This window comes from Pseudophryne corroboree, chromosome 9, assembly GCF_028390025.1.
Source record: "Pseudophryne corroboree isolate aPseCor3 chromosome 9, aPseCor3.hap2, whole genome shotgun sequence".
NCBI lineage: Eukaryota > Metazoa > Chordata > Amphibia > Anura > Myobatrachidae > Pseudophryne > Pseudophryne corroboree.
In genome coordinates, this window is record NC_086452.1 from 351,364,334 (window position 1) to 351,382,639 (window position 18,306).

Consider the following 18,306-nt stretch of genomic DNA (forward strand, 5'->3'; position numbering starts at 1 on the left):
GAAAAACCATGCTAATTCCCAAATTAGATACATCATCCACTGACCCATTTCCCTGATTAATTCAAATTTAAATGTTAAGAAATGTAAAAAAATTCTATCGGGACTAGGTGGTGTTTGTCCCTGGGCGACAATTCACAGACAACATCAGAAGGATTATACATTTTTTACATATTTACTAGGCTTCAAGATGTCTTCAGTCGTCTTGCCGCTTGACATTAAGAAGACATTTAGGCTGGCTAAAGGGGATGCTGTCAGCATCTCGCCGCTCTGGATGCTGGTGACCGACGCCAGAATCCCAATACCACTCGGAATCCTGGCGCCGGGACCCCAACCGAAGGTAGCCTGAATGTAAGTATTGGGGAACAGTAGGGATGCCGCGGTCAGTCATGTGACTGCCTGCATCCCAACCGCTGGCATTGAGTATCACTCCCTGCGGTCAACATCCCGCTGCTCTGGATGCTCAAATGTAAGTATTGGGGTGAGGCTTAGAGACCAGAGGGGGTTAGCCATAGGCGCCACCCCGTGTCCCTAGCCATTAGGCGCCACCCCCTATGTCCTTAGCCCTAGCCACTACATTCTAACAGTTGGGATGCCCTGGTCTGTCATGTGACTGCTGGCATCCTGACCGCCATCAACGAGTATCACACCCGGCTGAAGCATGTGTGGTTGCTGCTGTGGTAGTATGACTTCAAAAGAGGTTTTAATAAATGTAGTCACAAGCCTTTTCCAATCCTATTCCTGACACCAAAATATACAGCATGGTGCTGTATTTGTGATCCTGAAATACACCAGATCTCCTCTGGTTTTTCGGTTTTGTAATGATCCCTTGACTTCTCTGCATTGTAGGATATGTCATAAAGAAAAAGTGTAGTGGACTGTAAAGTAGCTCTTTCCGTTGAAGACGCACGGTTTAACTAGTTTAACCCTCTAATGATTTCTCTCACCTATCTTTATGCTCCCATTGACAAATGTTGTACTTGGGTGTTATGGTCAACTATTCTGTGTCTTTACCAGTGGGCATCTTACACAGGGAAAAACCACTTGGGTTGCGTTCAGGTGGCCCACACATCTCAAAATAATGATTTCAACGATGTACCTCTATATAAGTCATGCAAGAACCAGTTATGTACCTGTACCCCATATACGTTCTCTACTTATCATTAAATAATTAATTAATTGGGCTGGTCATATTGATCTGTACCTCCTAACCCGACTACAACCAGAGACTTAGAGGTTCTACAGAAAACCTTCTACTTTTTTTGTAATGAAGAGGTCAGTGTTCTGGCTGGGTGTTAAGAGGAGAGATTGGCCCAGAGACTGTAATGGTTAGATCTCCCTAGCAGAATGGTTTGGGTGGAAACAGGGACAGCACTAATGCACCCCATTCCATTGTATTGTATACTGTGGGTAACATTAATATTTAGACAAGTTACATTTTTATCCAGATATTTATATTTCTCTGACGTCCTAGTGGATGCTGGGAACTCCGTAAGGACCATGGGGAATAGACGGGCTCCGCAGGAGACTGGGCACTCTATAAGAAAGATTTGGTACTATCTGGTGTGCACTGGCTCCTCCCTCTATGCCCCTCCTCCAGACCTCAGTTAGATTTCTGTGCCCGGCCCGAGCTGGTTGCACACTAGGGGCTCTCCTGAGCTTCTAGAAAGAAAGTTTAAATTAGGTTTTTTATTTTACAGTGAGACTTGCTGGCAACAGGCTCACTGCATCGAGGGACTAAGGGGAGAAGAAGCGAACCTACCTGCTTGCAGCTAGCTTGGGCTTCTTAGGCTACTGGACACCATTAGCTCCAGAGGGATCGACCGCAGGACCCGTCCTTGGTGTTCGTTCCCGGAGCCGCGCCGCCGTCCCACTTACAGAGCCAGAAGCATGAAGATGGTCCGGAAAATCGGCGGCAGAAGACTTCAGTCTTCACCAAGGTAGCGCACAGCACTGCAGCTGTGCGCCATTGCTCCTCATACACACTTCACACTCCGGTCACTGAGGGTGCAGGGCGCTGGGGGGGGGGCGCCCTGAGCAGCAATAAAAACACCTTGGCTGGCAAAATAACCACAATATATAGCCCCAGAGGCTATATATGTGGTAATTACCCCTGCCAGAATACAGAAAAAAGCGGGAGAAAAGTCCGCCGAAAAAGGGGCAGAGCCATCTCCCTCAGCACACTGGCACCATTTTCTCTTCACAGTGTAGCTGGAAGACAGCTCCCCAGGCTCTCCCCTGTAGTTTTCAGGCTCAAAGGGTTAAAAAGAGAGGGGGGGCACTAAATTTAGACGCAATATTGTTTATACAAGCAGCTATTGGGGAAAATTCACTCAGTGATAGTGTTTATCCCTACATTATATAGCGCTCTGGTGTGTGCTGGCATACTCTCTCTCTGTCTCCCCAAAGGGCTGTGTGGGGTCCTGTCCTCAGTCAGAGCATTCCCTGTGTGTGTGCGGTGTGTCGGTACGGCTGTGTCGACATGTTTGATGAGGCTTATGTGGAGGCGGAGCAGATGCCGATAAATGGGATGTCGCCCCCTGTGGGCCGACACCAGAGTGGATGGATAGGTGGAAGGTATTAACCGACAGTGTCAACTCCTTACATAAAAGGCTGGATGACGTAACAGCTATGGGACAGCCGGCTTCTCAGCCCGCGCCTGCCCAGGCGTCTCAAAGGCCATCAGGGGCTTAAAAACGCTGCTCCCACAGATGTCGAGACACGGAGTCTGACTCCAGTGTCGACGAGGTTGAGACATATACACAATCCACTAGGAACATCCGTTACATGATCCCGGCAATAAAAAATGTGTTACACATTTCTGACATTAACCCAAGTACCACTAAAAAAAAGGGTTTTATGTGTGGGGAGAAAAAGCAGGCAGTGTTTTGTTCCCCCATCAAATGAGTGAATGAAGTGTGAAAAAGCGTGGGTTCCCACGATAAGAAACTGATAATTTCTAAAAAGTTACTGATGGCGTACCCTTTCCCGCCAGAGGATAAGTTACGCTGGGAGATATCCCCTAGGGTGGATAAGGCGCTCACACGTTTGTCAAAAAAGGTGGCACTGCCGTCTTAGGATACGGCCACTTTGAAGGTACCTGCTGATAAATAGCAGGAGGCTATCCTGAAGTCTGTATTTACACACTCAGGTACTAGACTGAGACCTGCAGATAGTGCTGCTGCAGCGTGGTCTGTAACCCTTTCAAACAGGGATACTATTTTGCGAACATAAGACGTCGTCTTATATATGAGGGATGCACAGAGGGATATTTTGCCGGCTGGCATCCAGAATTAATGCAATGTCCATTCTGTCAGGAGGGTATTAGAGACCCGACACTGGACAGGTGATGCTGACTTTAAAAGGCACATAGAGCCTTATAAGGGTGAGGAATTGTTTGGGGATGGTCTCTGGGACCTCGTATCCACAGCAACAGCTGGGATGAAATTTTTTTACCTCAGGTTTCCTCACAGCCTAAGAAAAGCACTGTATTATCAGGTACAGTCCTTTCGGCTTCAGAAAAGCAAGCGGGTCAAAGGCGCTTCCTTTCGGCACAGAGACGAGGGAAGAGGGAAAAAGCTGCACCAGTCAGCCAGTTCCCAGAATCAAAATTCTTCCCCCGCTTCCTCTGAGTCCACCGCATGACGCGGGGGCTCCCCAGGCGTAGCCAGGTACGGTGGGGGGCCGCCTCAAAAATGTCAGCGATCAGTGGGCTCGCTCACAGGTGGATCCCTGGATCCTTCAAGTAGTGTCTCAGGGGTACAAGCTGGAATTCGAGGCGTCTCCCCCCCGCCGTTTCCTCAAATCTGCCTTGCCGACAACTCCCTCAAGCAGGGAGGCTGTGCTAGAGGCAATTCACAAGCTGTATTCCCAGCAGGTGATAGTCAAGGTGCCCCTACTTCAACAAGGACGGGGTTACTATTCCACACTGGTTGTGGTACCGAAACCGGACGGTTCGGTGAGACCCATTTTAAATTTGAAATCCTTGAACACATACATAAAAAAATTCAAGTTCAAGATGGAATCGCTCAGGGCGGTTATTGCAAGCCTGGAGGAGGGGGATTACATGGTATCCCTGGACATCAAGGATGCTTACCTACATGTCCCCATTTACCATCCTCACCAGGAGTACCTCAGATTTGTGGTACAGGATTGCCATTACCAATTCTAAACACTGCCGTTTGGACTGTCCACGGCACCGAGGGTCTTTGCCAAGGTAATGGCAGAAATGATGATACTCCTTCGAAAAAAGGGAGTTTTAATTATCCCGTACTTGGACGATCTCCTAATAAAGGCGAGGTCCAAGGAGCAGTTGTTGGTCGGAGTAGCACTATCTCGGGAAGTGCTACAACAGCACGGATGGATTCTATACATTCCAAAGTCACAGCTGGTTCCTACCACACGCCTACTGTTCCTGGGGATGGTTCTGGACACAGAACAGAAAAAAGTGTTTCTTCTGCAGGAGAAAGCCAAGGAGCTGTCATCTCTAGTCAGAGACCTCCTGAAACCAAAACAGGTATCGGTGCATCACTGCACACGAGTCCTGTGAAAAATGGTAGCTTCTTACGAAGCAAAATTCCATTCGGCAGGTTCCATACAAGAACCTTTTAGTGGGACCTCTTGACAAGTGGTCGGGATCGCATCTTCAGATGCATCGGCTGATAACCCTGTCTCCAAGGACCAGGGTATCTCTACTGTGGTGGCTGCAGAGTGCTCATCTTCAAGAGGGCCGCAGATTCGGCATACAGGACTGGGTCCTGGTAACCACGGATGCCAGCCTTCGAGGCTGGGGGGCAGTCACACAGGGAAGAAACTTCCAAGGACTTTGGTCAAGTCAGGAGTCGTCCCTACACATAAATATTCTGGAACTGAGGGCCATTTACAATGCCCTAAGTCTGGCAAGGCCTCTGCTTCAAAACCAGCCGGTACTGATCCAATCAGACAACATCACGGCAGTCGCCCATGTAAACCGACAGGGCGGCACAAGAAGCAGGATGGCGATGGCAGAAGCCACAAGGATTCTCCGATGGGCGGAAAATCACGTCTTAGCACTGTCAGCAGTGTTCATTCCGGGAGTGGACAACTGGGAAGCAGACTTCCTCAGCAGACACGACCGACACCCGGGAGAGTGGGGACTTCATCCAGAAGTCTTCCAACTGTTGGTAAACCGTTGGGAAAGGCCACAGGTGGACATGATGGCGTCCCGCCTAAACAAAAAACTAGATATTGCGCCAGGTCAAGGGACCCTCAGGCAATAGCTGTGGACGCTCTAGTGACACCGTGGGTGTACCAGTCGGTTTATGTATTCCCTCCTCTGCCTCTCATACCAAAGGTAATGAGAATAATAAGAAAACGAGGAGGAAGAACGATACTCGTGGTTCCGGATGGGCCAAGAAGAGCTTGGTACCCAGAACTTACAGAAATAATATCAGAGGACCCATGGCCTCTACCGCTCAGACAGGATCTGCTACAGCAGGGGCCCTGTCTGTTCCAAGACTTACCGCGGCTGCGTTGGACGGCATGGCGGTTGAATTCCGGATCCTAAAGCAAAAGGGCATTCCGGAGGAAGTCATTCCTACGCTGATAAAAGCCAGGAAAGAAGTAACCGCAAACCATTATCAACGTATTTGGCGAAAATATGTTGCGTGGTGTGAGGCCAGGAAGGCCCCAACAGAGGAATTTCAGCTGGGTCGTTTTCTGCACTTCCTACAGTCGGGAGTGACTATGGGCCTAAAATTGGGTTCCATTAAGGTCCAGATTTCGGCTCTGTCGATTTTCTTCCAGAAAGAACTGGCTTCACTGCCTGAAGTTCAGACTTTTTTAAAGGGAGTGCTACATATTCAGCCCCCTTTTGTGCCTCCTGTGGCACCGTGGGATCTCAACGTGGTGTTGAGTTTCCTGAAATCACATTGGTTGAGCCACTTAAAACTGTGGATCTGAAATATCTCACGTGGAAAGTGGTCATGTTATTGGCCTTGGCTTCGGCCAGGCGTGTGTCAGAATTGGCGGCTTTGTCATGTAAAAGCCCTTATCTGATTTTCCATATGGATAGGGCAGAATTGAGGACTCGTCCCCAGTTTCTCCCTAAGGTGGTATCAGCTTTTCACTTGAACCAACCTATTGTAGTGCCTGCGGCTACTAGGGACTTGGAAGATTCCAAGTTACTGGACGTAGTCAGGGCCTTAAAAAATTATATTTCCAGGACGGCTGGAGTCAGGAAAACTGACTCGCTTCTTATCCTGTAGGCACCCAACAAAATAGGTGCTCCTGCTTCTAAGCAGACTATTGCTCGCTGAATTTGTAGCACAATTCAGCTGGAGCATTCTGCGGCTGGATTGCCGCATCATAAATCAGTGAAAGCCCATTCCACGAGGAAGGTGGGCTCATCTTGGGCAGCTGCCCGAGGGGTCTCGGCTTTACAACTTTGCCGAGCTGCAACTTGGTCAGGGGCAAGCACGTTTGCTAAATTCTACAAATTTGATACCCTGGCTGAGGAGGACCTTGAGTTCTCTCATTCGGTGCTGCAGAGTCATCCGCACTCTCCCGCCCGTTTAGGAGCTTTGGTATAATCCCCATGGTCCTTACGGAGTTCCCAGCATCCACTAGGACGTCAGAGAAAATAAGATTTTACTCACCGGTAAATCTATTTCTCGTAGTCCGTAGTGGATGCTGGGCGCCCATCCCAAGTGCGGATTGTCTGCAATACTTGTATATAGTTATTGCCTAACTAAAGGGTTATTGTTGAGCCATCTGTTGAGAGGCTCAGTTATATTTCATACTGTTAACTGGGTATAGTATCACAAGTTATACGGTGTGATTGGTGTGGCTGGTATGAGTCTTACCCGGGATTCAAAATCCTTCCTTATTGTGTCAGCTCTTCCGGGCACAGTATCCTAACTGAGGTCTGGAGGAGGGGCATAGAGGGAGGAGCCAATGCACACCAGATAGTACCAAATCTTTCTTATAGAGTGCCCAGTCTCCTGCGGAGCCCGTCTATTCCCCATGGTCCTTACGGAGTTCCCAGCATCCACTATGGACTACGAGAAATAGATTTACCGGTGAGTAAAATCTTATTTTTTCCTCTTAAGGTTTGGTATTCAGTGACATGCCCATGTAATCTTATGACATAAAACACTGACATCTGATGTTTTTAGACAACTTTTTGTTGGGCTAGACACCAAAATTGTGGAGCTGTGGCTACAAAAGTACACCCATAGTGTTTTTCAAATACTATTAACAAGTAATCAAAACCTACCAAAATTTTATTCAAAAATATTTGACTCCAGCCAGAGTCAACTTCTTGATTCTGACTTCTGTGGTTATGGGGAACATGCTGAACGCCTTCATTGCAGGAGAGGGTTCCTAGCAGTCAGCAGGGAATAAATAATGTTATCGTGTTTAGAACTTTAGTGGTGAATATCTGGGTGGCATTGTTTCACAAATCTTTTGGAAGGAATAACATACAGTAGAATAAATGAATTAGGCATATTTGTAAAACTACAAGGTGCATACCAGTGACTACATAGAGGTCTGGTGATCTACCTGAATGACAAAATTTTTATCTTAAATGAAAATGAGTCTTTTTCCATGCAGGTAAGAAATTAGTTCTGGATTTGCCAATCACCGTTAGTGGACAGGGCTCTGGGAGGGTCATAAAGTAAAACAAAATGTGTTTTTTAATTGACCTAAATTCTTGACACCTACATACTTGCAGGCATGTTCAATGTCATGTCCAATCTAATTGTAGGAAAATCAAAGCTTAAGTGGGTGATGTTAGATTAATTACAATCAGATATACAGTAGAACCATCTATAATATAATTGGGATCTGGGAACATTTTATTATGAAGTGCATTTAACTTCTTTAAATCACTTGTATTCTGCTCATCTAACAACATCTTAGTTCTAGTATTTGAAACATTTATTCTTAGTCTGATTTTGGGGGAGAAGTTCTAAGCCTTGCAGAGAGATAAAGTGGAGATAAAGTACCTGCCCATCAGCTTCTAACTGCCATGTGTGGCAAAGAGGGTACTTTGCCACGTTCTACTGTCCAGAACAGGACTCCCTCCCTAGAACAAAGGGCAGACAGGGTTAAGGATCCTGCTGTCTCTTAAGAGGTAATGTTTTACACACAGCTGCACTACATGTGTGTGATCGCTCTGAAGTGTGGGAAGGACAAAAGGGATGTGTGTTCCCGTGGCCAAGGCTTCCAACGCTGACTAGCAGCCGGATGATAGCTAGGGCTGGTGCGACATAGCTAGAGTCAGGAAGCCACCTCTGACGTACAAATGTGCTGTTATAACATTTGTTATTAGTAAAGAAGCCATCTGATGAAGTCAACCGGTGTGAAGAGTCATTAATTTGTAAGCAGATTGTTTCACATGTTATAGGCTGTGTTTGAAAAATAATAGGAGCTGATTGGTTAGTAGTTTATCTCTCTCTCTCCACAGTTTAGTACATCTGCCCCTAAATTTGAAGTATGATTGTTTTCCAAATAGGTACATCAGTTGTGTACAGTAATTAAAAATATTTTTCTCTTATGTCCTAGAGGATGCTGGGGACTCCGTAAGGACCATGGGGTATAGACGGGCTCCGCAGGAGACATGGGCACTATAAAGAACTTTAGAATGGGTGTGCACTGGCTCCTCCCTCTATGCCCCTCCTCCAGACCTCAGTTAGATCCTGTGCCCAGAGGAGACTGGGTGCATTACAGGGAGCTCTCCTGAGTTTCTCTGTAAAAAGAATTTTGTTAGGTTTTTTTATTTTCTGGGAGCCCTGCTGGCAACAGGCTCCCTGCATCGTGGGACTGAGGAGAGAGAAGCAGACCTACTTAAGTGATAGGCTCTGTTTCTTAGGCTACTGGACACCATTAGCTCCAGAGGGATCGGAACGCAGGTCTCACCCTAGCCGTTCGTCCCAGAGCCACGCCGCCGTCCTCCTTGCAGAGCCGGAAGATAGAAGCCGGGTGAGTATAAGAAGAAAGAAGACTTCAAAGGCGGCAGAAGACTTCTGATCTTCACTGAGGTAACGCTGCACGCCTTTGCTCCCACACACACACACAATACAGCCACGGATGGGTGCAGGGAGCAGGCGGGGCGCCCTGGGCAGCAATAAACCTCTTGGATGGCATTATTAACGGTATATAAGGCTGAGGCATTAATATATACGATCCCCTGCCAGTTTGTTGTATTTTTGAGCGGGACCGAAGCCTGCCACTGAGGGGGCGGAGCTTGATTCCACAGCACTAACCAGCGCCATTTTCTCCACAGCACGCTGCTGAGAAGCTAACTCCCCGGACTCTCCCCTGCTGAACACGGTGACAGAGGGCTTTAAAAGAGGGGAGGGGGCACATATATTTGGCGCAGTCAGTGTATATTTAACATATATTAAAAAGCGCTGTTTATCTGGGAATTGTGTTTCCAGGGTCATTTGGCGCTGGGTGTGTGCTGGCATACTCTCTCTCTGTCTCTCCAAAGGGCCTTATTGGGGAACTGTCTCCAGATTAGAGATTTCCCTGAGTGTGTGGGGGTGTCGGTACGTGTGTGTCGGCATGTCTGAAGCAGAAGGCTTTTCTAGGGAGGAGGTGGAGCAAATGAGTGTGGTGTCTCCGTCGGCAACGCCGACACCTGATTGGTTGGATATGTGGAATGTTTTAAATGCAAATGTGAATTTATTATATAAAAGGTTGAACAAAGTGGAGTCCAGGGAAAATGCAGGGAGTCCATCCTTGGCCAATATTTACTAAGAATTTGAGTTTGTCCGATTTGTGTTTTTTTTTTTTAAGTCCCAATCCGGGAATTCACTAAGCACCAATCTCGGCAGTGTTTGGACTATTCGTAATGGTTTGATTGGCAAAGTTCCGAAATACGAATGAATAGACTATCGGTCAAACGCGGCTGTTATTTCATACAATACGGGAATTCACTATTCATTCGTATTTGGGTGTTAGTCTCTGAGTGCTCAATTGCGGTCGTATTTTTTTGCGAATCGGTAAAAAAAGCGGCAAAAAATTAGACCTGCTTTTTTCAGCCATGTTTACATGTGTTGACACTTACAAATCATTCTAACCTGAATTAGGATGCCTATAAAAGGGACACAAACTTCTCTCATGCAAAATAATTTATTTCCTTATGTTTGCTGGCAAAAAATTGTAGATTTGTAAGGCAATACACATTTAACAACATATATCCATTATTACACACATTTGTGTTCAACTTTCAAATATTTCAAATGTTGTTGTTTCTGCATCATGGTTTTTAAATCTGATTACTTATTTTTAACACACACAAACATGGCACAACAATAATGTCAGTCATTTTCGGACTGAATTATCTAAATATTACTCCCAACATATTAGGACACTTTTAGCCAACTCAATTGTGTTTTTCTTGTCAATTCGTCTAGAGAAGAAATGTAAAACCGTTACAATTCACATTGTAAATTGTATTGGTCATGGATGAATCTGCCTGGCTGCCAATTAGTCTGTCTGCTGGCTCAAAGAATGATTAGAATCTAGAAAGAGTAATGATTAGAAAAAAATCAAGTGGTCTGCTTTCTGCATGCTAACATCTATGTGCAGCTCAAACAACAGTTTCCTGCTAACAAAAAAATACAAAGATGATAAAGAAGAAATGTGTGTACAAAATTCCTTTTGTTGTTTGTACCAGTTATAATTAATGATGTTGTACAAATTGTCAAGGAGCTAAGTGTTATATATATTCTGTTAATCATACACTTGGTAAGTGTTTTTTTTCCTCTTCTCTTTAAAGAAATGGGTGTGGGTTTTTTTTTTATGTTTTATTTGGGTGGTTGCTTGTCCTGGCCTTTGCCTTTACCACTGTCGTGTTGGCGTGCTCTGGTGGAGCGCCTTGGTGGTGATGACACTGGCGTTACATTTGGAGTAGTCGTACCAGAACTGCTGCTTGTTTGCTGTTGCTGCAGGGATCTGAGTGTTTCATTGAGGTTACTGAGGGTGGCATTGAGTTCACGTGTTGCAGCATTTTGATTGTCTACAATTCTGGACATGGATTCATTGATCATTTGATTGCTTTCTAAAATGTTTATATAGCTTTGCTGTTGTCTGTGCTGTTCTTCCATTATGCGCTGTAAGTTGCCCATGACATGTGTAATGTCTGCACGTATGATTTCCATGGTATTTGCAATTCTTGTGTTTGTTTCATTTTGTCTACTCAGATTTCTGCTGATTCGTCTGAGATGAGATGGTAGGCTTGCAAACATTTGGGTCTGCCTACGCAGGCAATCTTCATTAGTGGCCTGCTGTCTAGCCCAAATGGTCCAGAGCACTTGATCTGGGCCTTGTGTTACTGGTGTTGTTGGGCTGTGTTGGGTTGGTGGTGTGCTTTGCTGTGGGGGAGTACTCACAGGTGCTGGGGGGCTGATTCCTTCACTTACTGGATGCATTTCTAACATGATTGTGTCATCCATGTCACTGTGTTGCTGTTGTTGCGGAGGGATGCTGGTACCAGGACTAGAAGCTGAAATTAAAAACACTTATCCGTTACTTATCCATATGTTTAATACATTGGTACAAAGCACTAAACATGGAACACATGTAATGGACTGGTGCTTTCAGATATCCGGCCTAGCAACATCATCACTCATTACTTAAATGCATACATATGCCTGTTTGTGGCAAATGTGTCTGGTTACTTCATTCTGAAAGCAAACACATGAGGTATATGGTACATCAGACATACTCCTGCCTAAAAACACATTGTAATCCATAATGTGTTGCCTTATAGTGTCTCCAACCAAAACATAGTAATGTTTTTGTATGCAGTTGGCAATGTTAGGACAAGCACACATGTGTAAATGATTCTAACAACCTTACTATTTGCAAAGCTTACACATGAGTTTCTGTTGCAGCATCTTCCACACAATGTGCTACTGTATGGCTGAAATGGACATACATATCTTTACTGGATGTTGTGTAGGCCATTTTGTTTTGTTTCCATTTCATGTTTTACTGACTTGGGTTTGTATAGCACATTTTGATGGGTATTGACTTAATGAGTTTAAGTAAATGGTTTTTTAAAGATCTGACATTTTTAATTGTTATCACAGTTTGTTACTCACAATCAAGATGAGGGGAGTGTGGTTGTCGTCTTGGAGGTGTGTCCAAAATTTGGAGTGGGGGCACCGAACAAACAGTAGATAATCTTCGTGGCGGGGTAGCCTGCTGTGGTTGGCCCTGGACATCAGACCTTGCTTTCTTTGCTGGCAGATGTTTTTTGTGGTGTGTTCCAGAAGTGTGCCTTCTGCTGCTTAAGACTTCTTTGGATGGACCTAGTATTGAAAGTGACATTTTGTTATGGCCATTCATTTACAAACCTAACTTATACTACAATGGACACTTTACCTGCTTCCGCAGCGTCATCATCATCAGATGTGATGGGAGTGACTGTAGGACGACCAGTACTGCTTTTTTTCAACACTGTAAATCCCCAAAAAAAAAAAAAATGATTCATGCTATTGTTAATACATCCACCCATTATGCTTATAAACATTACATCTTTAAAAAATGGATGTTTTATTATGAATCTAAAAATAAGGACATTAAACACAAAAAGCACAACAACAAACCCAAAACATTGTCCAATAGCCATATGCACTATGGAAAGTGCAACACAGGGAATCATATACAGGACACAGACATAGGACACAATTCCAAAAACATACACTAACAAGCCAAAACACACACAGCTTAATTTTCAAATAAAATGAAAAAAAAAAAAAATACAGATGCGATATAGAAATAGGTCGTTGATGTGGCACTCCAAACACACATTAACACAATATGAGGCCAACAAAACTTAAAAAAATTAAAACAAAAAAAAAAAACAGTAAGGTAACCAAGTCTGCAGTTGTTGTGTCAGTGTACAAATACAGATTCAAAATGAACCAGCAAATAGTGGCCTCGACTTAAACAATATTACATTGAGTACTAATGAAATTACACATGTAACTGCATTCAAAGACACTTTGCACTGCTCCAGCCTCTAACATATCAACCACTGATTTGGAAACATTACACATGGATAACAGAATAAAAAAACATAGTCCAACTTTCAAAATGTACAATGTGCAAAAGTAAAACATTATTGCTGGACAATTCAATGACCCACCAAGTCCAAACTACACATGGAAAATGTACTGTCCAAAAACCACATGACATACAAGCAAGTAAGACGTTACATTGACTTTTGTATGAAACATGACCCAAAACAATGTATTTGATGACGCACACTTGAAGATGGGAGTAATATGCAACGTCACATGACACACATTTAAAACATACAGTAAGCCAGAAGTAATGTCATAGAATGTTAAGGCAAATACACATGCTCACCATCCTTCCTGGTGCGATCGGAATCCCGGACATGGGTTGCAGACACTACTTCTGGAGGGATTATAGTCCGCATGGGCTCCTCATAGTCCAGATATGTGGCAATAAAGGGCGGACCACCACCGGTTTTGCGAGCCGACTTCGCCTCCTTGGCCATCTTGGACTTGACACGTCGCTTTATGTCATAGTACCGTTTGCGGCATGTGTCCTCCGTCCGCTTCACCACCCCCTTACAATTTACAGCAGCAACTACTTTCGCCCACAACACCGTCTTCTTCCGTGTTGGCACCTTGGCGGACTCAGGCCCAAATAGCTGCCGCTGATACATCATCAGCTCCCACACCAATGCCACATTTTCTGCATAACTAAACTTGACATTCCGCCCAGTCTTAGTAGTGGTGCGTGGCTGCGGAGCGGTCTGACTGTCACTATCACTGTCACTTGAGGCTGCTGCAGCAACCTCACCAACCTCCTCCACCTCACTAACACTCGCCTCCTCCACCTGACCGACCTCCTCCCCCTCACTAACACCCTCCACCTCACTCACCTCAGCCACCTCTGAGTCACACATAATTGTGTGACTAAACAATTAACACAGAAAAAGAAAAAAAAACCACTCCTCCGCTACCACTACACTAATCACACACACACACACACACACACACACACACACAAACACTGACAAGGGACTATAAATAAAAAAAACTGGGACAAAAATTGAGACAAAACCAAAAAATACAAGACAACAAGAATGACAAAACTACTTTCAAACACAATACAACACTCAGAACTCGCAAAAAATACTCCTCCAAACAAACACTACTCACCAAACTCCACTGCACAACCTCTCTCCTCACCATTAACTAAACCCACGAGGTGCGGACGGTTTTGGGCGTATTTATATGGTTGCGCACAGACACTCCTACCATCTGAAACACAACCAATCACGAACGGGGATGAAAACCGAAACTAAAAGTGAAAATGCGGCCGCGGGAAAAAAAAACCCTGCCGCGTTTAACTTAGAAAAAAACCCAGCAAAAACAACACAAACACGTACGCAAACAACAATGACGGCCGTAAATGTGCCAAAAAAAAAACGACTGGCATCGACATCGGAAAACACGAAAACAATAAACTCGAATGCTTAGTAACTTGGCGTATATAGTTTCAAAAAGTTGCATGAAAATGCACCCGATACAAGACGAGTTTAAACACTACACAAACCGACACAAACACGAATATTAGTAAATTTTGGCCCTTGCCTTTTACTATGTCACCAGGCCCTTCTGGGTCTCAGAAGCGCCCACTATCCCAAGTATCAGACACTGATACCGACACGGATTCTGACTCCAGTGTCGACTACGACGATGCAAGGTTGCAGCCAAAGTTGGCAAAAAGTATTCATTATATGATTATTGCAATAAAAGATGTGTTGCAGATCACGGATGACCCCTCTGTACCTGACACAAGGGTCCACATGTTTAAAGAAAAGAAACCTGAGTTTACTTTCCCCTTCCCATGAGTTAAATGAGTTGTTTGAAAGGGCTTGGGAAACTCCAGACAAGAAACTGCAGATTCCCAAAAGGATTCTTATGGCGCATCCTTTCCCGGCTAAGGACAGGATACGGTGGGAATCCTCCCCCAGGGTGGACAAAGCGTTAACGCGCTTATCTAAAAAGGTGGCGCTGCCGTCGCAAGATACCGCAGCCCTCAAGGATCCTGCTGATCGCAGGCAGGAGACTACCTTGAAGTCAATTTATACACATACTGGTACCTTGCTCAGACCGGCGATAGCGTCGGCTTGGGTTTGTAGCGCTGTAGCAGCGTGGACAGATACCTTGTCTGCTGACATTGATACCCTGGATAAGGATACCATTTTACTGACCTTGGGTCATATAAAGGATGCTGTCCTATATATGAGAGATGCTCAGAGAGACGTTGGCCTACTGGGTTCCAGAGCCAACGCCATGGCGATTTCTGCTAGGCGAGCACTGTGGACCCGCCAATGGACGGGTGATGCCGACTCAAAGAGGCATATGGAGGTTTTGCCTTACAAGGGTGAGGACTTATTTGGGGAAGGTCTCACGGACCTGGTTTCCACAGCTACTGCAGGTAAATCCGCTTTTTGACCTTATGTTTCCTCACAGCCAAAGAAAACGCCACATTATCGGATGCAGTCCTTTTGGTCGCATAAATCCAAAAGAGTACGGGGATCTTCCTTTCTTGCCAGAGGTAAGGGCAGAGGGAAAAAGCTGCCAGCTACAGCTAGTTCCCAGGAGCAGAAGTCCTCCCCGGATTCTACTAAATCCACCGCATGACGCTGGGGCTCCACTGAGGGAGTCCGCGCCAGTGGGGGCACGTCTTCGACTTTTCAGCCACGTCTGGGTTCAATCACAGGTGGATCCCTGGGCAATAGAAATTGTTTCCCAGGGTTACAAGCTGGAATTCGAAGATGTACCTCCTCGCCGGTTTTTCAAATCGGCCCTACCGGCTTCTTCCCCAGAGAGGGAGGTAGGTTTAAGTGCAATTCAAAAACTGTGTCTTCAACAAGTGGTGGTCAAAGTTCCCCTGCTTCAACAGGGGACGGGGTACTACTCAACCCTGTTTGTGGTCCCGAAACCGGACGGTTCGGTCAGACACATTCTGAATTTAAAATCCTTAAACCTATACTTGAACAGGGTCAAATTCAAGATGGAATCACTCAGAGCGGTCATCGCCAGCCTGGAAGGGGGGGATTATATAGTGTCTCTGGACATAAAGGATGCATACCTTCATGTCCCCATATATCCTCCTCATCAGACGTTCCTGAGATTTGCTGTACAGGATTGTCATTACCAATTTCAGACGTTGCCGTTTGGGCTTTCCACGGCCCCAAGGGTTTTCACCAAGGTAATGGCGGAAATTATGGTTCTCCTGCGCAGGCAAGGAGTCACAATTGTCCCGTACTTGAACGATCTCCTGATAAAAGCGAGATCAAAGGAACAGTTGCAGAAAAGCGTGTCGCTCTCCCTGAGAGTGCTGCAGCAACATGGCTGGATCCTAAATCTACCAAAGTCACAGTTGGTTCCAACAACTCGGCTGTCTTTCTTAGGCATGATTCTGGGCACAGAACAAAAGAGGGTTTTTCTCCCGATGGAAAAAGCCCAGGAACTCCAGAACATGGTCAGAGACCTGTTAAAACCAAAAAGAGTGTCAGTTCATCAATGCACTCGAGTACTGGTGAAAATGGTGGCGACCTACGAGGCCATCCCCTTCGGCAGGTTTCATGCCAGGACTTTTAAGTGGGACCTTCTGGACAAGTGGTCCGGGTCCCACCTTCAAATACATTAGAAAATAACCCTGTGCCCCAGGACCAGGGTGTCTCTCCTGTGGTGGCTGCAGAGGGTTGCAGGTTCGGCATTCAGGACTGGGTTCTGGTGACCACGGACGCGAGCCTCTGAGGATGGGGAGCAGTCACACAAGGCAGGAATTTTCAGGGACTGTGGTCAAGCCAGGAGGCTTGTCTACACATCAACATACTGGAATTATGGGCCATATACAACAAGCGGAGAATCTTCTTTGCGACCTACCGGTTCTGATTCAATCAGACAACGTCACAGCCGTGGCTCATGTAAACCGCCAAGGCGGGACAAGGAGCAGAGTGGCAATGGCGGAAGCCACCAGGATTCTGCGCTGGGCGGAAAATCACGTAAGCGCTCTGTCAGCGGTATTCATTCCGGGAGTGGACAACTGGGAAGCATACTTCCTCAGCAGACACGATCTCCATCCAGGAGAGTGGGGTCTTCATCAAGAAGTTTTTGCAGAAATAACAAGTCTTTGGGGACGTCCTTAAATAGACATGATGGCGTCACGCCTCAACAAGAAGCTTCCGAGGTATTGTGCCAGGTCAAGGGACCCTCAGGCAGTAGCAGTGGACGCCCTGGTGACACCGTGGGTGTTTCAGTCGGTCTATGTGTTTCCTCCTCTTCCTCGCATCTCAAAAATATTGAGAATCATAAGACGAAAAGGAGTACAGACAATTCTCATTGTTCCAGATTGGCCTCGAAGGGCAAGGTATCCGGATCTGCAGGAAATGCTCACAGAAGATCCGTGGCCTCTTCCTCTCAGAGAGGACCTGTTGCAACAGGGGCCCTGTCTGTTCCAAGACTTACCGCGGCTGCGTTTGACGGCATGGCGGTTGAACGCCAGATCCTTGCTGGGAAGGGCATTCCGGACGAGGTCATCCCTACTCTGATAAAGGCTAGGAAGGAGGTGACAGCTAAACATTATCTGGAGGAAGTATGTCTCTTGGTGTGAAACCAAGAATGCTCCTCCGGAAGATTTCCATCTGGGCTGTTTTCTCCACTTCCTACAGACTGGAGTTAATATGGGCCTAAAATTAGGCTCCATTAAGGCCCTATTCATTTTCTTTCAGAAGGAATTGGCTTCTCTACCAGAAGTCCAGACTTTTGTGAAGGGAGTGCTGCATATCCAGCCTCCTTTTGTGCCTCCAGTGGCACCATGGGACCTTAACGTGGTGTTACAATTCCTTAAGTCTCCCTGGTTTGAGCCTCTTCAATCCGTGGAATTAAAGTATCTCACTTGGAAGGTGGCCATGTTGTTGGCCTTAGCATCGGCAAGGCGAGTGTCTGAGTTGGCGGCTTTGTCTCACAAAAGCCCCTATCTGATTTTCCATGTGGATAAAGCTGAGTTGCGGACTCATCCTCAATTTTTGCCTAAGGTGGTTTCCTCTTCATATGAACCAACCTATTGTGGTGCCTGTGGCTGCGCGGGACTTGGAGGACTCCGAGTCCCTTGATGTGGTCAGGGCATTGAAAATGTATTTAGCCAGAACCGCTCGGGTTAGGAAAACAGAGGCACTGTTTGTCCTGTATGCAGCCAACAAGGTTGGCGCTCCTGCTTCTAAGCAGACTATTGCTCGCTGGATCTGTAACACGATTCAGC

The 18,306-nt window shown here is 45.9% G+C and overlaps 1 protein-coding gene across 2 annotated transcripts in view; it reads left to right on the forward strand.

Moving 5' to 3' along the window:
• PVALB (parvalbumin) overlaps positions 1 to 18,306 on the forward strand; it is a 408,212-nt gene that overhangs the window by 367,239 nt on the left and 22,667 nt on the right. The window lies entirely within an intron of this gene.